General features: G+C 43.4%; 2 protein-coding genes across 10 annotated transcripts in view; both read right to left on the bottom strand.

Moving 5' to 3' along the window:
- CYRIA (CYFIP related Rac1 interactor A) overlaps positions 1 to 2,356 on the bottom strand; it is a 52,159-nt gene extending 49,803 nt beyond the window's left edge. For 5 of the 8 annotated variants that reach the window (XM_051615976.1, XM_051615969.1, XM_051615978.1 and 2 more), the window contains exon 1: positions 1,594 to 1,680. The gene's annotated coding sequence lies outside the window, so the exon portion shown is untranslated. Of the gene's footprint in view, positions 1 to 1,180; positions 1,199 to 1,593; positions 1,681 to 2,320 lie in introns of those variants that run through there. The other 3 variants (XM_051615972.1, XM_051615975.1, XM_051615970.1) reach the window with 3 other exon arrangements.
- Positions 1 to 25,665, bottom strand: part of SMC6 (structural maintenance of chromosomes 6) — a 962,009-nt gene that overhangs the window by 445,715 nt on the left and 490,629 nt on the right. The gene's annotated exons all lie outside the window — the stretch shown is intronic.

The following is a 25,665-nucleotide window of genomic DNA, read 5'->3' as shown; positions in this document are numbered from 1 at the left end:
AGAAACCATATAGATAACCCAGAGAGTCTCACTTAAACTTGCCATAGTTTGCATTCAAGTGAAACCTTAAGGACCAGATAGACTACGTAACAGAGGTTCAAATGGAAGAATTTTATTCTTACTTGCTACTTTATGCTTTTTACAGATTTAAGTTGAACTCTTCATGCTAGTTCCACAATCTGTAATTTCATTTCATTAAAGCACCTTTTTTTTTTTTAAGTCTGCCCTAGGAAAGCTAAATTCAGGAGGAGTAAGGCTTTAGCATTAGCTTTTAATTCCAGCCTGGTGAGGTGGGGGGTCGGGTTATTCCAGGAGAGCAGAAGGAGGATCACATGTAAGAAATTACAAAGTTTATTACTTAAAAAAATAAGTATTTCTGATGTGTAAGTCTCCCTTACATGTTAGGAAACGATAAACGTTATTGTAACAGAGAAAAGGGAAGTATCAGTTTGGTTCCTCCCCACGTCCCACGAGTTGGGGCACTTCTGCAGCACCGTGCTGAGCATGGGAAAACTCTCTGCCCACGAGGCAGCCTCCTGTCACGGCAGCACTTCACTCCAGATCTTCCCACCTCAAGAGCTCAACGCCGAAGTAATTTTCATTTATTTTTTCCTGACCTTGCAGACGGCGTGAACAGGAGAAAGCCAAGCAGAACCATCCCTGCCCCCTCCTGACTTACCCCACATACACAAGCTAACCGCCCTTAGGATCTGGCGAACCAAGAGCAGGGCGCTAAAACCGGCGGTGTGGCAAACCAAGGGCTGCCAGGAACAGGCTGGAAACCAACCTCCATCACCACCCCTGGCAAGTTCTTAAGCCACAGCGCTGAAAGCAGGCGAAGCCGAGCCTCGGCTGCTTCGCTTTCACACAGCGGCCTCACGTCTTACTGAGCCCGTAGCACAGCGAGACCCAGACAAACACCATTAAGCTTAAACGGCCTTGAAATGAAGGGTAGGAAGAACAGATGCAAGCGCGGTTCTCTGTTCCCGGCTACGCATCCCCGCGCGGGCAGAGATCACAGCGGCCAGACCAAGGCAGACCGCGTCCTGCCTCTCCCGCCCAGGTCCAGCCCCCAGCCCACCCTGCACCCGAGCAGCCCCAGCAGCGGGCACAGGGAAGTTTTCGGCAGGATCAGCGCGGTGGGCGCGATCCCCTTCCCTCCCCCCCCCGCCCCACTTACCCCCAGCAAGGCGCCCAGCTCGGCCGAGCCAGCCCGCCCCGGGCGCGGCTGCCGGCGGGCAGCTCCGCCATCCACCGCCCGGCCACGGCACACCCCGAGGCTTTTGGGGTGTTTTTTGTTGTTTTTTTTTTCTTTTTCCCCACCCCGGAGGGAAGCTTCTGGCCGGGGTTGAGGCGAGGCCAAGGCGGGCACGCCCCGCGGAGGCTGGCACCGCAACCTCCGCCTGCCCCGAGCCCCCCGCAGCCGGGCTGGGCTCTCCCCCGGGCAACCCCCGGCTGTGCCCCCCGCCCCGGCCCGGCCCCGCCGCCCGGCTCTCTTGCGGTGACGGCAAGAGCGGCGGGAGAAACCCGCAAGAAGGAGAAAGCTACAGCACCGCGTCCCCTCGTGCCCCCCCCCCCCCATAGCCCCCTTACCGAAGCCGCTCGTCTCCCCCCGCCGCCGCAGGGACCCCCGTCCATCCCGCCGCGCTTCACAGACGCTTCTCGGCGCGGCCCAGCCCAGCCCGGCCCGGCCCGGCCCAACGCGACGATGAAGAAGGGGCCCGCCCCGCGCTGCCTGCGTGCGGCTGCCGGGCGGAGCCGCCTCCCCGGGCGGTGCGGGAGCCGGGCGCCCCGCGCTGCCGGGCGGGGGCGGGACGGGGTCCCCGGTACGGTGCGGGGGGGGGGGGGAAGGGGAGTGTGAGGAAGGGGAATGGGGAGAAGCGGCAGCGGGGAAAGGGGGATCCCCCCGCCCCCAAATCAAACCCCAACTGCAGTGCGGGGGGCTGCTGTGGGAGCGCGGGTGTCATTGCAAAAAGAGTTGGGGTTTTTTTTTTTGGTGTTTTGTTGTTTTTTTTTTTTTTTTCTCGCATTTCTGGCTGCGCAGAAGGCCGCGCTTCCTCCCAACCCAGATCCCAGCCCGTTCCCCGGCTCGTGAAAATACTTTTTCGCGCTTCCTCTTGCTGCGTTGAGGGTGAAACGAGGTGAAAATCCGCGGGAGCGGCCGCCCCGCGTTTGCTCTCCCCCTTCCCAACCCCCGCGCTTCAGCATCAGTTTACAGGAAAAAAGTGGGGGGAAAAAAACAAAAAAAACAAAACCACAAACCCCAACTACAAGTGATAATATTGGAAGTACAGCATAAAAAAAAATTAAAATAAAATACCGGGTTCCTTGTCCAGCTTTGCTCCCTGAGCTCTCGCAGTGTGAGCAGCCGAGCAGGGAGCCAGGGCAGGGAAGCCGAGAGCTCAGAGCTGCCCGGGGCCCACCCCTGGGTGGCAGGGCCTGTGTGCAGCCCCAGGTGTGATTCTCATCAGCAAGGTGTGTTCTGAAGTGCTGTGAAGCCCAGCAGTCTGACAGAGCTGAGGACCTGCTGCTGATTGGACTCAGGCACCCCCGGAGCGGCGTGCCTTGCGCTCTGGCTTCTTGCCTCTACCCAGGCTGTCTCCAGATGTCCCTGGATTGCTCTTCTTTGGTCTGAAAATTCCAAGTTTTCTCGTCAGAAAATAATTCAACCGACATACTTAGCCTGTGAACAGGCTTGGTGTCTGTTACTGCAGCATGTATTTAATACAGCAACGCTTGGAGCACTCAGCTGAGTAAAAGACTAAGCTGCTGGCTTGCATGTTTTATCCACGAGTCTCAAAGTACCTTTTAAAAGAAGTAAGTAGCATTGCTCCACTTCCAAGCGGGAAGAACAGTCACGTGGAAAACTTGAACCAGGAGAGAGAACTGAACATCAGATTACCAGCTTGCAGCCTGATGTTGTTCCCTTTTAGTTGTTTTGTTGTTTTTTTTTTTTTTCTGGGGCATGCTTTCTGACCACGGTGTAATGGGCATGTCTTTAACTGGAGGCTTTTACAAAAGGAGAGGCAGCTGCCATCGATCATTTGGAAATGCTCCCACTCCATTAGTGCATGTTATGCAGGCTCTCAGGTTGTCTGCACTGAATGCATCAGGGTCTTAGCCAGAAGAGTGTTTTGATCCAGGATTCCAAAGCCCAATGTTCCAAACAAATGGACCGTGCTCTCTTGATGCGATGAGCTGTAGAGCATCTACATGGCTTTGGTGTCACAGGCTGCCACAAGGCTGCAGCTGAACAGCCTGCAGGGGAAATGGCAGGCGAGTGATAGATTTCAGATTCTCAGCTTTGGACAGTGACGTTAGAGAGCAGGAAATAATTGCTTAACCAGCTACTGGCGTGTTAGCCAAGCCGCAGTAACTGCCTGTGTGAAACTGTGCTGATGGGAGACAAGTTCAGTTTGAGGCACGTTGGTAGGGTTCAGGTGCCTCTATAAAGTCACCTCTCATCGCTTGGGCTCCCTGAGTCATCTCACATCGTGCCCAGTTTTTGCTCTGAAGAGGTGCAGGATTCCCATGAAGATCTGTCTGTACTAGCCCCTTCCTGGTACCTCAAACACTCTTAAAATTTCTCAGATGAAAGGATGTGTTTGCATATACACAGGTGAATTGTGCCTCTAAAATTAGGTATACAGACACCTACATGTTCTTAGACATTAATTAGGTGTCTAATCTCCTAATAAATCCAGTAGTAGGGCCCAGGCCTGGTGCTTTCATATGGATATCTCAAGAATCTCAAGAAGTAGGTGGGTGCCTACAATCAATTGTCTGGTGAGCAATATGATGGACCAGCCACTAAGAGACTTCGTTATCACAGCTCAGAGCTTACCCAGGCTCCATTGACCCAGGTCCTGATCCACAGGTGCCATAAGCAGAAGCATTCAGGGCTTTTTAAGATGTCCTTGGGTATCTTGCCGTGCTTTCTGCTGCTCTTCCAGAAGCATACAGATCTTCTGTATGTCCTGTGAGCAGCAGAAGTAGCTCAGGTAGGTCAGAATGCCCATTGCTACACAAGTGAATCTGTCTTTACTATGGAGGAAATTCAGACACCCAGTTGAAGACACCCGCAGACAGGTATCAAAAATTTAGCAGTCTGAATCTCGCACTGAGTCTCATCCAAAACAATTTGCTATCTCAAATCTCAAGGGAATTTAACACATTTTAATGCACAGTTATAACAACGTATACATAGGCAGTTACCGTGGCTCCACTGGAACATAGCAGAATAGCAGCAATCTTCCACATTTTTTAGGTGTTTGCCTTATAACTTCTGCTGTAATTTGAATGGTAACATAAGAGTTGGTTTTGGTTTATTTTGCTTTTTAAACAGGAATTATTAGGTCAAGGGAGGTGATTCTCCCCCTTTACTCGGCTCTCGAGAGACCCCACCTGGAGTACTGTGTCCAGTTCTGGAGCCCCCAACATAAGAAGGACATGGAGCTCTTGGAGAAAGTCCAGAGGAGGCCACAAAGATGGTCCGAGGGCTGGAGCAGCTCTGCTCTGGAGACAGGCTGGGAGAGTTGGGGTGTTCAGCCTGGAGAAGAGAAGGCTCCAGGGAGACCTTAGAGCACCTTCCAGTGCCTGAAGGGGCTCCAGGAAAGATGGGGAGGGGCTTTTGACAAGTGCTTGAAGTGAGAGGACAAGGGGGAATGGATTAAAACTGGCAGAGGGGAGACTGAGGTTGGACATAAGGAAGAAATTCTGTGCTGTGAGGGTGGTGAGACCCTGGCCCAGGTTGCCCAGGGAAGCTGTGGCTGCCCCATCCCTGGCAGTGTTGAAGGGCAGGTTGGATGGGGCTTTTATAGTGTTGGCAAATACTTGAATTTGTATCTACATGGAAGATTGTTGTCCAGCCTTTTGTAGAGTATGATGCTTTGCAAGTCTCAAACCTGATGGATCTAGATGATCTTTAGGGTCCCTTCCAACCTTAACCATTCTGTGATTTCATGATTCTATGCAGAATTACACTAACAATCCTCTGGATGCAACCAGTGGTTTCACAACAGAAGGGAACGTGCATTTTCAGCTTTTGGTGTTTGACTCACTAAGCAGAACTAATGTATTTATCTAGCAGTTTTCTCAAGTATTACAAGTAGGAGTTGATTTGTGGAGTAATGCTCATTTTAGCTCTGTGCAGACTGAAATGGAGCAAAGAACATTCTCAGAAAAGAAAGGTTTAGAGCCCCTTTCAGAGATTACCTAATTCGTAGGAAAGTGTCTTCGATTTCAGTCACCATTGGATCAGCCCCTTGATCATCTCCTCAGTCTGGAAGAACTTTATTTTTGTAGTTAACACATAAAAAAAAGGATCATGCTCATGTGTTCTACGAAGTTAATTATATGAATATTCAGTACAATCCTGTCATCACTTGCATAATTCACAGTAGTACTGATGTTGTTTGAAATTGTAGCTGTTCATCGCTTGTGAAGATGAACCTCAGAGCTATTTTGGAACTTAGGGACATGATTTTCTTCTTAGTTATACCACTGAAAATAAGGAGTAAAACCTGTAACTTTTGAGACATAACAAACCAAAAGAGGAGGGGAGGGAGTCAATCTCTCAGTTTACAACTCTGAATTGTGTCTGAATTTTTTTTCCTGTGAGAGAAAAGTGCTGCTGTGGTTTTGTCAGCATTTTTCTCGCTTCTCAAAAGAACCAACCATTAGTAAAGGGACAGAAAAAAAAACTTCTGCACCTCAGTTGTTGTAGATACCTTCAGCTTGAAGGGCTTTCATTCTCAGCGCACATTGAGCCTTTATTGCAGAACCCCCCAGTTGATTTCTTGTGTCAACTGACATGACTTTGGAAGAAGCAATGGGCAGCCAGCCCTGTGCTGGCAAGGGACCAACCCTGGCAAAGAGCAGCTACACTGCTCACCTTAAAGAGAGGAGTTTCAACTGAATACAGCTGGAAATCTGATCTGTGTTTATCTACCTGTTTGGAAGTCAATATAAAGGAAATTTATAACTGGAAACCGGAAGAGGGGAGATTTAGGTCAGACATCAGGAAAAAATTCTTCACCATAAGGTTGGTGAGACCCTGGCCCAGGTTGCCCAGGGAAGCTGTGGCTGCCCCATCCCTGGCAGTGTTGAAGGGCAGGTTGGATGGGGCTTGGAGCAGCCTGGGCTGGTGGGAGGTGTCCCTGCCCATGCAGCGGGTTGGAACTGGATGGTCTTTGAGGTCCCTTCCAATCCAAACCAGTCTGTGATTCTATGTTTCCAATAAATATAATCCCCTTTAAAATACATGTACACACCTTGAATGGCACAGAATAAAAATGTGTTTATTTTATACATTAATTATCTTCATTAGGCATTCAACACAGACTCATTTTCATTGTCAATCTTACATCAATTAAACAACTTTACTCAGGGAAGTGATATGATTAAGCTTCTGTTACAGGCTTTTAAGGAAATTGATGTGCATGTGTGAAGCTTAAAAACAGTTGAGATTTAGAAAATATACTGCTTAAAATACAATTTAAATTGTTTTCTGTAATTTTTAACAAATCAGAATAATATCTATTAAATACTGGAACTCCATCTATGTAATGTATAAGAATGTGATTAGACCCTGGGACATTTTTTAGGTATGGGTCTCAACTGTAACTACCTTATCCATGTATGCGTGGACAAAGCATAACAATAGTGTTCCTATACCCTGAAAGATGTTTCTTGTTAATGCTGTGGCACTGAAAATAGTAAAAACAGTTAACAGGAAGCTTACCTTTTTAATTCAAAAGTTTATGAAGCAGCTAACATGGAGTATTTATTCATTCTGTGTGCTTCTTCTACAATGAAACTGCAGGGTATATTGCTGGAATTACATTGTTAAAAAAGAAAATTCAGATTTTCTTGAAACAATATTCCTAATGCAAAACAAATCCCAATAATTGCAGTAGCTCACTGGATATGTAATGTTTCATTTATCACTCTTAATAAGAAGATGTCTAAGTGCCAAACTATTTTAAGCTGGTCGGCACAAACCCATTTGCATTTGCATCTAGCAAGATGTATCCTGGCAACCGTATATTTTTGGATCCGTAACAATTTATTCTATTCATTTTATGCAAATGAGGTAACCAATACTGCAAGAACCATGAGAATTCGAGATGGATCACTTCCATCCTTCAGAGCTATAGATAAAGGCCCAACAATCTACGTGAGTCATGTTGGTTCCAATCAGCTATTAAACATTTCCTTCAATGTATCTACCCGGCTAGGATGGTTTCTGGCCGTGATTCACACACTTGTTCTCCAAAATGGAAAGCAGGAGCAACCCAAGCTGTGTCTCATGAAGCAGTAATTATCCCACACCACAGCCCTGCTTCTGCTTGGTTGTTTTCTGAGCTGAAAATGCTGCTTTTTTTCCCCGAACTCACAGAGAACTTACAGAGGAAAAAGGAAGAGCAGAAGCTCCAAGCCTTGACCCCAGCTATTCATGCTGACTCAATAACCTCAGAAGCTCCCATAGTACCTACAGCAAACACTAAGTTTAAGTGCCAGAGAGGGGAGTTCTATCATGCTGTGTGCAAATGTCATGGAAAGGACACTTTTCAGAAAGCTGTCTCCTGGTTTTGGGGGGTATGGGTGAATGACTTGTTTTCATTTGGTATAGAAGAAGGTTCACAGCGACCTGTGTATTTTCAGGATATTCTCAAAACTTTTGATTGTTTGCCTTGAGAAGATCTAGGGAGATCAGCTGGGACAAGGCTCCATTTATAGAAATGAACTATGTCTAATACCCTCAGAAGTGCAGAACATTTATTAAAATCATAAATTCTTTTTTCTTATGTTCTTCAAGTGTTTTCAGCCTTGATCAGAATCACTGAACCTGAATACTCCAGTGGGTGGGCTTATACAGTTCCTACTAAAGCAGCAACAATAAATGACATTTCCTGTAGCTGCATGGCTGGTACACTGGACCAGGACCCTACCACCTGTTCCCTAGGGAATGTGATAGCTGTTGTCCTTCCACTGTGTGACAATGATCTTCCACTGCTGACCAACAGGACTCAGTTATACCCAGAATGAATTAAAATTGGGCAACTGAAACGGACCTCAGTCACTTTTCCCTTCCCTGTATCAGCTGTAAATGTACATACATATGAAAATGTCTTCTCTTATGAAGACAGGCTGAGGGAACTGGGGCTGTTCAGCCTGGAGAAGAGAAGGCTCCAGGGAGAGCTTAAAGCACCTTCCAGTGCCTAAAAAGGGCCCATAAGAAGGCTGGGGAAGAGCTGCTCACAAGGGCAGGTAACAACAGGACAATGGGTGATGGTTTGAAGCTAGAAAAGGGTAGATTTAGGTTGGACATTAGGAAAAAGTTCTTTAATAGGAGGGTGATGAAGCACTGGAACAGGTTGCCTAGAGAGGTGGTGGAGGCCCCATCCCTGGAGACATTCCAGGTCAGGCTTGATGGGGCTCTGAGCAACCTGGTCTAGTGTGAGATGTCCCTGCTTATTGTAGGGGGGTAGGACTAGATGAGCTTTAGAGGTCCCTTCCAACCCAAGATATCGTATGATTCTATATAACAAGAGCAGCTGAACAGCTTCTGAAGCAGCTCCTGAGCCACTGAAGTTTTCAGCTGGCTTAGCACCCATTTGTCAATTCACCTTCATCCATGATACTGACCAACACAACACTCAGCATCTGTTTCATGAGCAAACCAGTAGAGCCTTCCTTGGGTGCAGCAGGCTCTGTCAAATGAGAGGAGGACATAGGTGATGAAAACAGAGATTTCAGCCATCTAATTTTGCCCCATTGCTACATGACAGTCAGAAACCTTAAGTTTGACTGAAATCCTTTGTGAGAGAGATAAAAGTTCAGGACTCCAGTTCCATGATGTATGAAGAGATGTGCAGTTGTTACAGGAAATTACACAAGTGTATTAAAGTAATGGCTGGGTTGCTAAATTAGATTCCTATCTTGTGTAATAGGAAATGCCAGAGTTTGAATTGCCCACTCCATCTCAGTATGGATCCCATTTACATACATCAGGATATTTTTGAAAACTCCATAAACATGAATGCCTGATGTTTATCAACCAACACACGATGCCTCTGGCTCAGCCAGGGAGCAGGGCAGGTGCCCAACTGCACTACATGAGAGTTTTATTCAAATCTTGATTCTGATATTTCCTAATCTTATATTTCCTGGACTCTTAACTTTGTAATTTTAAATTTAGTACATGTTTGATGTGTGTGGCACAGTTATTTAAAGAATACATCAATTAAGATGTATTACCCTGTCTTGCATGGAGTGTTTGGCAAGGATTTGCAGGATCCAGGGCCTCCTTTGCAGAAACATTATGTTGTGAATCGTACTGATGCTGTGGATATTATCTTCTCCCTTCCACTGAGCTAGTAAAGACCATCACCACTCCCAGCTGTTTTCCAGCTTCTTGACAGAAGAATCTTGTCCCCCAAGATTTGCTGGGATGATTTGCTAATAGAGTAAAAATGAGGCAAGCTAGATTAAACAGTTTAAGCAGTAGGTCTTTCCTGGGTCACCTTGTTTTGACTGAACCAAATCACAATATGCTCACCCTGTCAACTCTGCAAGAAGACAGGAGGAAATGCAACAACTTCCAGCACAATGATGAGACAGGTGGGCTGGTTGTTCTTGGAGCATGTGTCTAAGGGTTCTCTCTTCTGTGATGATTTGGCTCTTCTGATGTAGCAAAAAACTTAAAGCACATGCTGTAAGTTTTATTAAAGTCACTTGGATTTATCTGTTGTTCGCTCTGCCAAAAGGAATCCCAGGGTTGATATAAATCACTAATAGTAAATCTAGTGATTTTTCCTGCAGGGCTCTTCTTTCTCTTTACAAAAGTACCTACACTACATGCAAGGCAGTAGAAGACTGGCTCTCCTGTTTTCTTGTCCTTTTTTATTTGAGAACAAGGAAGATAAATATGTTTAAAACTTTCTTATCTGTTTTAGTGATCTGATAAAAAATCCCACATTCCATTGATTTTTTTAATTTTGTTTTTCACCTGCAATCTGAAAAATAAAGAATGGTAGTTCTTTAAAGAGGAGTGTTTCTCTGTTTTAGTAAAAAAAGTCAAAGAAACTTGAAGTGTCACAGCACTGGTACAGATGTGCCAATATGAAAGCAATTTAAGTCCTCTACAAGCTATCCAGTGGTTGTAGCCAGTGTTTATCCTGCTGGGTCTTGAAATCCCCAAAGAATGGAACATGCCCACCCTTTCTGGGCAATCTGTTCTTCTGCTGACTGTTCTTGTGTTGAAAAGGCTTGTCCTTGCATCCAGTCTGACCCTCCTTTTCCTTCAGTGTTCCTGCACTGTCTTGCCTCCTCCTGCCAGACATCACTGAAGAGCCTGGTTCTGTCTTCCTGATAACCTTCTCACAGGGATTAGACAGCTGCTATTAGTTCCCCCTGAAGAGTGATGTACAATAAATAGTAAATCTTTGCTTCATTTTCCTCATAAATTACTATGAATGGGAAATAAGTATCTTATTCCATCTCACATAGTTCTGTTTACCCAATAATCTCACCTCTCCTAGTCCCCTGCCCCCTCCCTGTTACACCTTTTGGGATTCACTCACCCCAAAGCCATCTTCCATCATCAAGTTGCCTTGAGCTTTTTTATTCTAGGGAGAGCAGCTCCTTACTTACCAGTAATGACTACAAGCTTCTGGGAGACCCAGAGTGTGCCCACTGCACCAGCACTGCTTCTTGCATCAGTCCCAGTTAGACATCCCACAGTTCCACCTTGTACAATTATTCCAGCTGTGTCACTGTGGTACCAACCAAAGTATTTATCTGACAACATCATATGCAAACAGGCTTTTCTAGCTCATTAATAGGTGGTAACAGAAAACTATTTCTCCTATGGCAAAGATTTTGTTCATTCACTTGCTAGGAGGAATGACTTGAGCATCGAATTGTAGAATTAATTTTGCACGAGACAAATGAAACTCAAAAAAAGTTTTCTGTCAGCTCCATATAGATCTGATGACAAGAGTGAAGCACATTCTCTGCTTTTAGCCTTTCAGTATGTTTTCTACATTTCCTTGCTCACGAGAGATGACTTACTGCTGCATGGGTAATTTTTAAAAGGAACTGTAGGACTGAGCTGAGAGCTGTACCTCAGGGCGGCCTTAACAAGAAAATGTCTGTGCCACAGCATCCATCAGGATGAAGACAGGAGAAAACCATAGATGAAGATTGAAAAGGCATTTAAAAATGTCCTGGCTCAGACAGCCTCTATGTCTAAAAGATGGCAGAGGAGAAAACAAAATACTGTTTCTTGCTCTTGCTACTAGATCAAATCATAAGCAGGTCTATCTTCATCATGGCGTTTAAAATTCAGCTAAAATCTAAAAAAAGTGTGACTTGGGTGGATGCTGGTCTTGCTAGTGCTATATGCAGAGCAGAAAGGAGCTCTGCCTTTTGCTGAGTTTCAAGATGAGGAAATTACTTTCCTTTCTGTGTGTTTTATTTTTGTGACCAATGATTACACATAATTTTATTTTTTACCCAGGAAGTTCAGCAGTACAAGGGAAAACCAGGCAGTGAAAACCACATCATCTGCTGTTAGGGTTTTTCCTTCCCAACCATTAGTTTGTATCACATTTTGTACTGAACTGTCCTGACTCCTTCCCACCAAGTAAAGCACAGTGTAAAGAGGAGGATCAATGCAGAAGAGTCAGGGAGGTAATTAGTGTTTTATTCAAAGAAAGCAGGTTCAGTTCGTGCAGTACTCAAGCAACATTTACTGCTCTGCTTCCCTGACAGTCTTTACCATTGGCCACATCTAGCTTGCAGTATGCTGAATAGCACGAAATGGGCTTGGAGAAAAAAAAGAAAAAGGAGGTTAAATGTTGTATTTTAACCTCTGAACAGCTATGAAACCTACTGACTTGAGGGTCTGGTGCAGGGTTGCAGTGTCTGGCAGTCAGCGACTTTCAGATCTCTGAAGGGTTCCTCTCCCCGTGAGGGTAACTGCGGGTGAAGCTCAGCAGAGGCAGCACAGATCTGCATATTCACTTCTGGGTACAATAGCTCCATTCTCACTGTCAGGTCAGCAGTCAAGTTCAGTGTAACTCCTCCTTCTGTGTCTGAATCAGGACTTTATGGAAATGCTGGGGATTTTTAATAAAGCAGCTCCGCTGTGAAACAGATCTGCCCTTCGTGACAGCTCTTGGCTAAGCAGCACCAGCAAAGAGCTTCTTATTAAGTCAAAAATTCTGAAGTTCAAAGGCAGCATCAGGTTTTAGTAGGCGTCTCTCCTCATCTGCTCTTCACAGCAATGGAATTTCTTGCCACCCATACTTTTATTACACGAGTAATGTCTACATGCTCTTGCTGTTGTTAACACTTTGTGTATTTTAGTCACTAGTGAAGCATTCACACATTTTCCCCAAAGCTAAAATTTCAGATCCTTAGACTGATTGTCAGCCTTTTCGTACCTAAATTCAGTTGCACTCTATGATGTCTAATCAGCAGCAAGCTCTTCCATAACCCTGGAAATGATAATTTTCAGTGATCCGTATCAGTGTGCAAAATTAAATTCATGCATCACAGAGCAGAGAAGAATATTATTCCACAACTCTCCATTCAGTCATTCATATGAGCTGACTTATGGTGAATCTTGCTCCACAGAATATCATTTCTCATGTGGGTAAATGCCATTATTTTAAATTTTAGTATTCTAGCCTTTGCAAAAGAATCGTTGCAGTTAATTATAAATTGAGTGAAATCAGCATTCACAAATTTCATTTTTCAAACAAAAATGCAAAGCATGCCATTTCTGGCAGCACTCAAATAAACATATTTTCCACCATTATTGTTATAGGAACCCTCCCAAAAAAAAACAAAACTAAAAACTGAAACTAAAAATATCATTGCACCCATTCACTGAATCACAGAGTTGCTGGAGTTGGAAGGAGCTCTAGAGATCATCCAGCCCAACTCCCCTCTAAAGCAGGACCCCCTGGAGCACATCACTCAGGGCTGCATCCAGGGCGATTTTAATATCTCCAGAGAAGGGGACTCCACACCCTCCCTGGGCAGCCTGTCCCAGGGCTCTGTCACCCTCAGAGTAAAGAAGTTTTCCCTCATCTTTCGGTGGCACTTCCCATGTTCCAGCTTGTGCCCGTTGCCCCTCGTCCTGTCCCTGGGCACTGCTGAGCAGAGTCTGGCTCCATCCTCCTGCATCCACCCTGAGATACTTGTAGGCATTGACAAGGTCTCCCCTCAGCCTTCTCTTCTCCAGGCTGAGCAGTCCCAGCTCTCTCAGCCTTTCTTCATCAGGGAGATGCTCCAATCCCCCAGCCATCTTTGTTGCCCTCCCTGGACTCTCTCCAGCAGTTCCCTGTCTCTCTTGAACTGGGGAGCCCAGAACTGGACCCAGTTCTCCAGATGTGGCCTCTTCTACTAATTTCAGTGTTTTGAGTTGCAGTCATGTGAAGCCCAGTTTTTAAGTGCAGAGGGCTTGTACTGGCATTAAGTGCATGGAAAATTATTTCCTTTAAATGCCTCGTTCATGTGGTCCCTGCCTGTGGACAGAGGAACAACCAGCCCTGCAGTTCCCCCGTCAGTGCAAATCCAGCCACTTCCCTGAACATGGCATTTCTAACTTGGTGACTGGCTCTCTGGGTCCATTTTTTCAGGATCTATGTAAATAATTTTACTCCTTCCCTTCTTCATCCTACCACAATCCTATCAATTCCTGTTGAGGATCGTTGTCCAGTCTACCTGCATGTTTTTCTGCTGACCAGGAATCCTTCCTCAGCCACTGCCGGAAGAATTAAGCTCCACCCATAATTAAAAGGTTTTGGAAAACAGGATTGAGGACAGCCAGGCCTCTCCATGAGTGGGGTGCAGCGGGTAAAACGAGTCAAAGGGTTTTGTTTTGTTTTTTGTTAAACTGAATAATTTAATATCATTTTCTGGGATCATTTCATGTGACCAGAGGAGGACTCAATGGGAGCTGATGGGTCTATCTGAGGAAAGGATCTAACTGATAGATTTTTTTTTTCCAGGGTAAACTCAGCCTTTTTAAATTTATTTTTGTGTGTGTCAAAGTTTCCATTTTCTGTGCAGGAAGCTTTCACCCCAAGTCCTCTGGAGTCTGAAATGGCATGTGGCAAATCATGGGAGGTGACAGTTGGGTAAATAGGATGCCTGTTAACGAAAGTGAATTTCCTTCTACGCAGTCATTACTTTGTCGTGCTAACTTTCCATATCCTGTAAATATGAACCTCACCTTGGGCAGGAAACACATGTGCACACGCTCTTGTCATTGAAACAAATGACAGGAGTCAAAGTTAGCTGGCACTGAACCTTTAGACTGCAAAGTTTGGGAAAAGTCACAAACATACCAAGGGGAGGTTTATATAGAAAACGTGGAGCGCCAAGTTGTAAAGTAAGAGCTGAAAATGAAAAGTGGTATTTGTAGATTATCTTAAGTAAACGTAAGCATTCTGATATCCTTTCCATCAGGCTGGAGCCTTTTTTTTTAGCTTGTATAACAGAACCTAAAAACTCTAGTAAAAATAATTTATCTTTGAAGTCTTACAAGGTTTATAGTACTGTACCCACATCGTCCTGTAGCTGTGGAGGGCCAGTTCATGTTGGCATAAGCTGCTACAGCTCAAACAAAATAAAGGAACTGCTTGTGAAGAGCTTGGCTGTGTAAAGCAACCTGTGTTCCTGCATACACAGAAATATTAGGACTATTTTGCAGAGCAACAAAATTCCATCACTTCACAAAGAATTGTTCTCAAGGGAGACTTTTTATACCTTGCACAGAAAAACATTGCAGAGATTGAGCTTTAATGAAGTTTGGGAGTGGAACTTCAGGGAGATGAGGGAGAATCTGATTAATAAAAGCTCTGATAACTTTAATTACAGAGAGACTACCTGCCTGCAGTAAGGAAAAACAGGGCTCTTCATCCCTGTTTGCCAGTCCCAGCTGGAGGCATTAGGGCTGTGCTGCATTGTGTGCACATCACTGAGCTGCAATGGCTCTGGTGGCCTGGGTAAGTGGCTAAAAACAGCAGGAATGGTCCAGGAATATTGACACATCTACAGCAATGGTACGTGTCGTCAAGGGAAGAGAAATAAGGTATCTTTTGATGCATTTGACAAAAATGTAACATGATAATAGAAATTTACCTTTCTACAGTAGCTGTCCTCTCAAAACACAGAGGTGATGCCCATAGTGATGAGTGCAAGTTGTGGTAATTGGGGCTGAGGATGAAATTTCATGGCTTAATCTGGAAGGGAGTTCTCAAAATCCCCACTTTGTTTCACAGATACCTCAACATTTAATCAGTAGTGTTTCCTCCAGCTTTGATTTGAGCCTTTGCTTAAAATTGCTGCTATTTTAGAGGAAACATCCACAGTCTTATTTCACAAATCAAGCCCATTCTAGGAAGCAGAAATAGTTCCTCTGCTTCAGTCATGTGAGGGGCACAAACTGTCAGCACATTCCTGATGCACACCAAGGGCAAAGCAAATCCAAGCTCTCCTTGGAGGTCCCAAGCAAAGGATCTGGGCTGCTGAGCTTGTCCCATTTATTTTCTGCAGAAGACAGCTTGGGAAGGGCTAGGAATTTCTGAATTTCAAATGATGCTCAGGGAGCAGCAGGAGTTGGGCAGGAGTGTGGATAGATGAGGGTGCCCTCACTCCCCTGGTACAGCCCCCCAGTTCCAGAGCCTGAGGTGGGGGACCAGGGTTAGTGATGGCCCAGCAAGGGCCAGACCACCCCTACCATGAAGTTTTAATTATTATGCAGCTCCATCCTTGTAAGAAATTTTAATTTTGGAGGAACTAGGATACACTAGGCTTGAGCAAAATTTTTTCTAGGAAAAGCAAAGTCTTCTCACTGGTCAGAAAACTGTAATTCTTTTTCTTAACACTTATTTAAAACTGCAGCGACCCTTTTTAGTGCAGTTCTGTTCAGAATCTTCATCAGAAGCTGGCATTTCTGGCAGTCCAGCAATGTCTGTTGGGGCATTTCATTGCTGCTTGCCTCAGATCCACGTGTGGCACTGCAGACATTCAGATGTAAGAGGAGATCCATCACAACTCAAGTGCTTGTAGATGTTTGTAAACACACAGGTCAGTTCTTGAGTAAGCCTTGTATGGCTTTTCTTCTTTATAGGTATACACTTCTTTGTAGGTATGCACTTCCAGTTAGCTGGTGTTTCTAAGCCTGCTAAAAGAAAAGCAGCAAAGTGTAGGGCAGGTGTCCCAACTGCAGCCAGAGAGGTGACTCCAGAGAAGGCTTAGCTGTTCGAAGGACTGGCAAATATAACCAGTTCTAAAAAGCTCTTTTGAAAGACCTAGTGAAATAGGATCTTCTTTAAAAATAAAAGAAAAATTTAAAAGACTGCAGACACTAACATGCTGATTGTAGAAGGTGACTCTAGGAACACGAGATGTTTGTGTCACAGCCCAGGAGTGCAGCCCTGAAGAGTCATCGCGCGACTTGAAAATGTCGCTACTTTTTTTTTCTCTCTGTCTTTCTCTCTCCCCCGTGGGGATGCCTTGTAGGAAAGTCAGACCAGTTATGGCAGCAGGCTTAGGCTGCAGGAGGTTTTCATTCCAACTGTGACAATATTTGTAAAAGAACATTCCTGGGAAGTCTACTGGCTTATTTCAAGATGATCTTTTTTATAGAGACTGTCTTTCACGTGAATACTTGTTTAGTGGTTTTTTTCTTCTCTTCCCTTGGTTTTTCATGGAAAAGACAGTTAAAAAATTACAATATTCATAACTTTCCCAGAGATACAATAGTTAGAGATGATAGAGAGTGCATGGAGGCACAACAACAACAACAAAATATTTCAATAATCACCGATGTGCTTTAGAAGCAAAGCCAAAACAAAGTCCATCCATTTTAATAGGTTCACAACTCCCTGGGTACTGCAAAGCACAGGTTATTTTCTCCATATAACTTTCTTTCCTTTCTATGAAACTTCGTTTTCTGAATCTCTCTGTTTTAAATGAATGTGAAAGAGCAAGGTGTTAAACTTTGATCCATTGCTATGGTGTCCAGCTGTTACAAGATGCAGGCATAGGGGATGGATGAGGAACAGAACTGAGTCACCCAACTGGGAGCTACTGAAGGGCGCAGTCCTCTCATTATGAAGGCATATGAGCAAAGATAAACAACATTGACATAAAGGCTTATAAAAGGCTATTTCAGTGTAAATATAGGAACACATAGATTTATGTAATATTTAGATTCTAAAGGTTTCTCTCATCTTTCATCTAACTAACTTATAGATGCTTCACAGTTCTCTGGCTGAGGATATGTAGGTGTCTCCTTCAATAGGAAATCTTCAAGCTGCACATGAGCTGGTACTTACATGAACTCCAGTACAGTTCTTCAGAACTGCCTTTGAAGGATATTCAGATTCAGCCCTTCATATCTTTCCCTTCTTTACAGATTTCTTGGTCCTTAATTTCATCAGGAGAGGGTTTTGAGATTCCTGTCATGATGTGGTTGTTCAGCCCCTTGAGTGTTAGAAACACGGTCTACTTTTGTCAAGGCTACACACAGTCATTAGCTGCCTAGCAGTGAGAAGCCAGTTTGACAGAGAAGACTACTCATCCCTCTCCTTCTTGCTTTCTACTCCTTCTTCTCCTTTTTCTGTTGTTAAAAAAGTCTGCTGAACTTTCAGGTTTTTAACTCCCATAATTCGACTGATCTGCTTACAATCCAATTTCATGAGGAATTGGATTTGCATAACTGAAGATTTGATGTATTGGAGCAAAAAGGAACAAGATCCTTCTATGCAAGTATTTAGTAAAATATTCATCCCACTAAACCTTACTCAGCTCTCAGCCTTTGTTTAGAATACACGGTACCTTTAGGTTTAAGACTCCTAGCACCAGATCAAAATAGAATGAACACAATAATTATTGTAGTATAAACCATCTGTGTAAGTCTCTTTTAATGATTAATTTATGTGAGGCATGGGCCTTGCAGTGGCAGGTTGTATGTAAAGAGATTGTCTGTCTGACCCACTTTATCACCTGTATCAAATGCTTGTCATTCTTCCATGTTCAGCGTAAAGATGGCAGAAAGACATAAAGCCCACATAAATTCTGTGTCATATGTTCAAGAATAACTCTGTGAAAGTTGACTGTCTGCTTGTTTTCAATCCAAACCAGTTTGAAGTTCTTGGGTGATCAAAAAATGCTCAGTCAAGTATTGATAATTGTATCCCTGTTTTCTTAGTGGGAAACTCTTAATATATTGAGACAAATAATAAGAACACATGAAATGACAATCATTCTTTATGCAAAGATGGAAGCAGAATTAATCTTTCTGACTTCTGACAGCCCAGGCACTGTGGTAACAAGTCATTTCAGGAGGAATGTAACTCCTCCCTCCAACTCTGTCCTTGAGGGATACCATATTACATGATTCACCTGACCTAACTGAGCTAGCCATCCTTCAGAGACAATGAAGAGAAGTGGGCATGTGATTCATCTGACCTATTTTAGCCACATATTTTAGGATGAGTTTAATTGCAGTCTAGAAATGTGTCGTAGTCTCCTTGACTATAAAATTAGTCTACAGAGACCTGATCAGATGAAGATGTCTAAAATAGCTCAGCTGAATACCATTTAAACTATCTGAAAGCAGAGACCATACTATGTGAGACATTCCACAAAGGAAGGGGGTGGGTGGGAAGGGATTGAATCTTAAAGCTTCTCAGTGCCAGGAAAATTATAGGTGTTGGATGCTTGCTGAACCATTTTTGTGTCATAAAGGGATTCATAAACACAAAACAGCCTCCGTTCACTTGCTGACACATAAACACCCACAGCTTTTTGTGATGCCTTGGGTATGTGAGAGGTTTGCCAACTACGACATGGGTGTTCGAGGCCATTTTGGGGTGGCAGGTAGCAACCAGGTCAAACACCAAGATACATCAAACAATTCTGGATGCCAGTGTGTGGGCAACCACATCAGCTCTCTACTGTCCTTCTGAAAAAATATTTGGGGTTGGACTCGGCTCCAAATGGAGGCATCTACACTTAGGTTTCAACCCATAGAAGTCTGTACGTGTGCTTGGTGTCTGAAGGCCTTGTCATAGTCAACAACAATCTTGTTATGGTTTCATTTGGCCCCTGCATGGTGGTAGGTAATGTTGTATCATAGAGTGGTTTGGGTTGGAAGGGACCTTAAATATCATCTAGTTCCAACCCCCCCTGCATGGGCAGGGACACCTCCCACCAACCCAGGTTGCTCCAAGCCCCATCCAACCTGCCCTTCAACACCTCCAGGGATGGGGCAGCCACAGCTTCCCTGGGCAACCTGTGGCAGTGCTTTCCTGCCCTCATGGGGAAGAATTTCCTCCTGCTGTCTGACCTAAATCTCCCCTCTTTCAGTTTAAAACCAAACTACTGAACAAAGTATATTTGTCATGGGATATTAATTTATTCATTAAATGTTCTGAAGCAGATGTATGGCAGCAACATGCTGACCTGGTAGCATTTGAGGCCAACATGTCATTGATACAAATTGATAGATGTTTCTGGTATAGAATGTAGTTTCTGTGCTGTAAAATTCTATAATTTATGGTTGACTTATTCAGTCCTTTAAAAATGCTTTTAGTGACCTTAAAGCAGAGTATAAAAACCTTCCAATTTTCAAGTCCCATAAATAGACTCTTTCCTTTCTAATACCCAAACTATTAATTTCCCATTTGAAGGTATCATCTCATGTTGCCTGCAGGTGTTACAATGATGTAATGAACCATCAGAAAGATTAAAATCTAAATTTGTGCCATGCTTTACAGCACCTGGAATACAGGTAAAATACTTCATGTTTGCATGTGGAAATTTAGAAGGCTGCTTCTAATGAAATGTCAGCAGGGTTTCTTTTGCATAACTCAGCCCAAGTTATTTCTAGATGCAGCTTGTGCTTGAGAGACTTGCATTTATTACTATTTTATTTATAACCTACAGTGTCATACAGATCACAGTACTGGAAAAAAACATGTATTTTACATGAATGTGTAAGACAACTGAACACCCCCTAATCCAGACTTTTCTACATTCTGCCATCACTGACCTCTGAAAAATATAGAGAGGTGAATATTACAGGTAAAGATCTTGCCCACACAGTAATTTTGAGCATTATTAGTCAGAACTCTGAATATAAATAATTCATGGATATTATTCTCCTATGAATACTGAAGAATAATAAGTTTTATAAGGGTCTTTAACCCATGGCAATATTTATTCCCCTACTTACTGTGATAATAAAGCAATCACTAAATAAAGATTTTGATCTGGCTTAAAATTTATTCCTCTTTGAGGCAATTTACTCTGTCTTAATGCAAGTGCATATCATAGATCTTGTTGCTTAGAGACATGACAAGACTGGACTATCTGCAGCATGGGAGCTCACTCCAAACACATATTTCAGGGTCCTGAGAAAATCTTCCACACAGTGTCTGCATTTCCCCCTCCTTTCTCTCCTCCCTTCCCAGCAAACATAAAGATCTGAGCTGATCCTTTGCCAAGATCCACCTTTATTATTAATTTCCTGACTTGACTAGATTAGTATACTCCAAATCTCTAGTCCTGCTCCTCTTTTCTCCTGCTTTCCTCCTCCATGAAGACAGGTATAATAAAGGCTACAAAGCTTTGTTTTCTATAGTAGGGATGAACAGAGCTTTGATCAACGGAGTCATAATTTTTTGAGACTGACTCTCCCCGTGCATTTCACCATGGTGGGTGGTGGTGTGGGTGTCTCTTTTCCCAAGTGACAAGTGACAGGAAAAGAGGAAATGGCCTTGAGTTGCACCAGGGCAGGTTTAGATTGGATAATAGGAAAAAATTCTTCACTGAAGGGGTTGTCAGGCACTAGAACAGGCTGCCCAGGGCAGTGGTGGAGTCACCATCCCTGGAGGGATTTAAAAAATGTCTAGATGTGTGCTGAGGGATATGGTTTAGTGATGGCCTTGACAGTGTTAGGTTAATGGCTGGACTCAGTGATCTTAAGGGTCCTTTTCAACCTCAATGATTCAATGATTCTATGACTCTCTTTAAGAATAGGATGGAAAATGAACCAATTAATACTTTTTAGAAAGGCTTCTTGCAGTGATTTTCAAGTCTGATGGTTCTTTGTTGTGGTAATATTTCTATACATGCAATGTTCTTCTGTCTAATCTAAACATTTTCTTTTCTTGCATGTTCCAAATACAGAAATAGAAAAAAATAATGGTACTATTTAAATAATTCAAAATAGATTAATTTCAGAGATTCCTTGAAATTCAGCAGGGACTTTCCCATTGTCTTTGGCTTTATGTAAAGACACAGATCTACTTGTGATTAGTGTCAACTCAAAACTCACAGGCACACGTCCTGGGCCTGTCTTTCAAAGAAATGCCTAAAAAACTACTGTAGTTAGACATTTTCCCAGTAGTAAGAAAGTTTCCCCTCACCTCTATTGATACAGAAACAGAATATTGTAATTGTGTGACATGCTCCCCCCTTGGATGTTGAATTTAAGACTGCCAACCAGACAGGGATTTGATGGCCTGCATTTTCCACTGAAGTCAGTGGGAATTAGTACCTTCATCCATGTGTGAGCAACCTGTTCCCTGAGAAATGCAGAGAAGGTGTAGACCATGCCCTCCCAGGTAAAACTGATCTTGACATTCACACAGGAATGTTGAGAAGAAAGATGCCTGAGCTTTACAGAGCAATCCACTAATAGCAGAACCACTTTTTTTTTTTTTTTTTTTTTGGTATGAATAAGCATCAACTGTCTTAAGTTTCAACCAGCAACACCAAAACCGAGTGTATTGGGTGTGCCTAGGAAGCTCTTTTGATCCTCCTTTCTCCCAACATGAAACAAATTCCTGTTCCCTAGAATCACTCACTGCTTTATGTGTGTTGTTCTGGGAAGCTGGGGTAAAATTATTTTTGGGACTGCAAATAATACTAATATTATAATTATAATTATAATTATAATATAATTATTATTACTAATATAAACACTGCACTGGTGGCCATGCTTTAGAACATTGGGGCAGATCACAGAACCATAGAATGGGTTGGGTTGGAAGGGACCTCAAAGATCACCTAGTTCCAACCCCCTGCATGGGCAGGGACACCTCCCACCAGCCCAGGTTGCTCCAAGCCCCATCCAACCTGCCCTTCAACACTGCCAGGGATGAGGCAGCCACAGCTTCCCTGGGCAGCCTGGGCCAGGCTCTCACCACCCTCACAGCAAAGAATTTTTTCCTATTATCTAATCTAAATCTCCTCTCTTCCAGTTTTAATCCGTTCCCCCTTGTCCTCTCCCTACAAGCCCTTTTAAACAACCCTCCCCAGCTTTCCTGGAGCCCCTTCAGGCCCTGGAAGGTGCTCTAAGGTCTCCCTGGAGCCTTCTCTTCTCCAGGCTGAACACCCCAACTCTCCCAGCCTGTCTCCAGAGCAGAGCTGCTCCAGCCCAAGGATCATCTCTGTGGCCTCCTCTGGACTTTCCCCAGGAACTCCATGTCCCTCTTATGTTGGAGGCTCCAGAACTGAACACAGTATTCCAGCTGAGTAAAGGGGGAGAATCCCCTCCTTTCACCTGCTAGCCGTGCTTCTTTTGCTGCAGCTCAGAACACTGCTGAATGAGTTCTATCCTATTTGAACTGAATATACTATTGAGCTAATGTTTTATGTTTATTGCTCACTTCTTACAGTTACTGTTTTAACAAGCCCTTATATGCATCCTTTACTTTTTTTTAAAAGCTCTCTTTAAGCTATTTATTCTTCCACGACACAGCACAAACCAGGTTGCATAGAGCAGTGCCATCTTGTGGCACTCATCAGTTCATAGACATTTCTTGAGTCAACATTTTCAAGAGTGTTAATTTCTGTTGCAACATAATCAGCACCCTTATTTTTAACTTCTTCGGGACTATTCTTGAAATGTTATCAAGGACAACAATTAGACAAAATTTCCCTGATTACCCAGGTACATTTTTGAGATCTTTTATTTTGCTTTTGACAAAAACTTTCATATTGTTATATAAAAAAGCCCCTAGCAGCTCCTACCTCTTCAAAAAGACATTTTAGGACTTTAAAGTAAGAAAAATGTATAATTACACCATGAAAATATATTGTGGAAAGGTGAGCTTGACCAGCTGACCTCACAGAAATGAGGTTCCTGGAAAATACTCTTGTTGAAATGGGTGAAGAGTGTCCTGGACACAGAAGTGCCGTGGACATCTGAATTACTGAAATGGCTTCAATCATCTATCTGCTATTACACCCATATAGATATTCCTCCCCCCCAACTGTGGATCTAACCAGTTTTCCCCTTACTGTGATTTTTTTATCTGTCTATTTATTTATTTTTAAATTCTGAAGATTTTTTGACTCTGAAGTTTCTCCTGATGAGAAGTCTAGCACCAGGGGAGGAGGAGTCTGATTCATTGCTTATGGGTATGATAAGCATTCAAAATAAATTAAAGGCTTAGAAGGAGGGCCTTCTCTTGACTTCTGCTTTCTGCTTGACCTTGAATTAGAAAAGATAGCGTGAGATTTTCAAAAGCACTTGGCCTTGACCTAGTTCTCCTCTAATTAAATCATTCCTAAAACTCCCACTCAGTAAGAGGTCATTTGCGCCATCACTGCAGACTTTAAAATTAGTTCTGTTGCTTATTTATGCTTCAGTTCCTCCCCTCTGCATAATGGATGTAATAATTACCTGCTCTGTAGGAGTTCTACAACGCTTCATTAATGCTGGATAACACTAACTACAGAAGTGCCAAGCAGTGTGTGCTGCTGCTGCAGTTTCATTTGCTGCACATCTGCTAGATGGTATTTTGCTGTGCAGGTCGTAAGAGGGGTTCTCCAGCTTACAGAATTTTGTTAAGATATTGTCTTAAGAATAAATAACATGGCTGACATGATGACAGGCTGAGGGAATTGGTGGTTTGGCAGTGAGAAAAAAAGGCTCTATGGGGACCTTATAGCACCTTCCAATATCTAAAAGGGGCCCGTAAGAAGGCTGGGGAAGAGCTGCTCACAAGGGCAGGTAAGGACAGGACAAGGGGTGATGGTTTTAAGGTAGAAAAGGATAGATTTAGGTTGGACATTAGGAAAAAGTTCTTTAATAGGAGGGTGGTGAAGCACTGAAACAGGTTGCCCGGGGAGGGGGTGGAGGCCCCATCCCTGGAGACACTCAAGGTCAGGCTTGATGGGGCTCTGAGCAACCTGGTCTAGTGTGAGATGTCCCTGCTTATTGTAGGGGGGTGGGACTAGATGAGCTTCCAACCCAAGACATTCTATGATTCTATGATTATTAATTAAATAATAACTACAGTCCACTGCAGTTTTTATCTGGAAATTCACTTACAGCCTGTCCTGGTTTAAGCCCAACAAAACAACATCACAATTATATATCAGCAACAAAGTGCCACCAGTGTTTGGTTTATGTGGAACCAGTTTGAATGTATTGCATCCAAGCCTAAGAATGTGCCAGGCTACATTAGTAAGACCACAGCCAGTAGGAAGAGGGATGTGACTACTTCTGCCAGTTCACTGGAGCTCTTGTAAGACTGAATGTCCAATTTTGTGCTCCCCAGCACAAGTAAGATAGTGATTAATTAAAATGAGTATGGCAGAGGGTCATGAAGATGATTAGGGGGCTGAAGTAGATGACATGAAGACAATTGTAGAGAGATGGGTTCATCTAGCCTAAGGAACAGCAGGAAAGGGAGGATGTTGGGTTTTTTTCAAAATATTTAGTGGGTGTTTACAGAGAAAACGGAGCCGGATTCCCCTTGGAGGTGCATGGCCTCCAATGCTAGAGGCAATGGGCAAAAACTCCAGCTAAACTCCAATTAAGTAGTAAGACAAAGCCAATTGCTATAATGAGAGTGATGAAACCTGGAACAGGTTGCCCAGAGAGGCTGTGGAATCTCTGTTCTTAAAAAGACAGAGAATTTGTCTTGACAAAACTCTGAAAAACCTCAGGGTTTGAAAACTGGATTCAGCTTTGAGAATGGCACTACTCTGAGTTGGGAGCTGGACCACACGACTTCCAAAGACCCATTTCAACCTGAATTGTTCCATGACACTCTGATTCTATCTCAGTAAACATGTTTTAATAGTAACAGAAGTTACAAGAATTCCTCTTCCACAACTTTTGTTTCCACTTCTGTCGGAGCACAGTGGCAATTGCACTGTGACATCTGGAATACACTAATACCTCTAGTGCTTCTGATTTCATTTTTTAAATAGCACTGGCATAAAATAATTTCCCAATGTGTTTTTTTTTGTTGTTGTTGTTTGTTTTTTTTTTTTTAATTCTGCTCCCTAGCAATGTGTTTCTTTTCTTATAAAACCCTTACTACTGTAATTTGGAATGCTAGAATAGTCACACTGGGATGAAGAGGGTAAAAAACAAACAACAAAAAAAAAGAAAGGAGTTTTTCATTCCAGAAAGAAAAGCCTCTAAGGAGATTAAGAGGACTTTATTTTGGATGAAAGTATTTTGGCATTCATAACTATGGCTCTTGATCTACCCTTTGCAGATATAAACTGTTATCTAGAGTGCCATTGTTCTTCATATATTCACAATTCAATCCAAAGCTGAAGGAATTTATATCTGTAAGCACTGTAGAATGTATATTCCGTTTGGTC

The sequence above is a fragment of the Apus apus genome, chromosome 3 (assembly GCF_020740795.1).
Source record: "Apus apus isolate bApuApu2 chromosome 3, bApuApu2.pri.cur, whole genome shotgun sequence".
NCBI classification, from domain to species: Eukaryota; Metazoa; Chordata; class Aves; order Apodiformes; family Apodidae; genus Apus; species Apus apus.
This window is presented reverse-complemented; position numbering and strand designations above follow the sequence as displayed.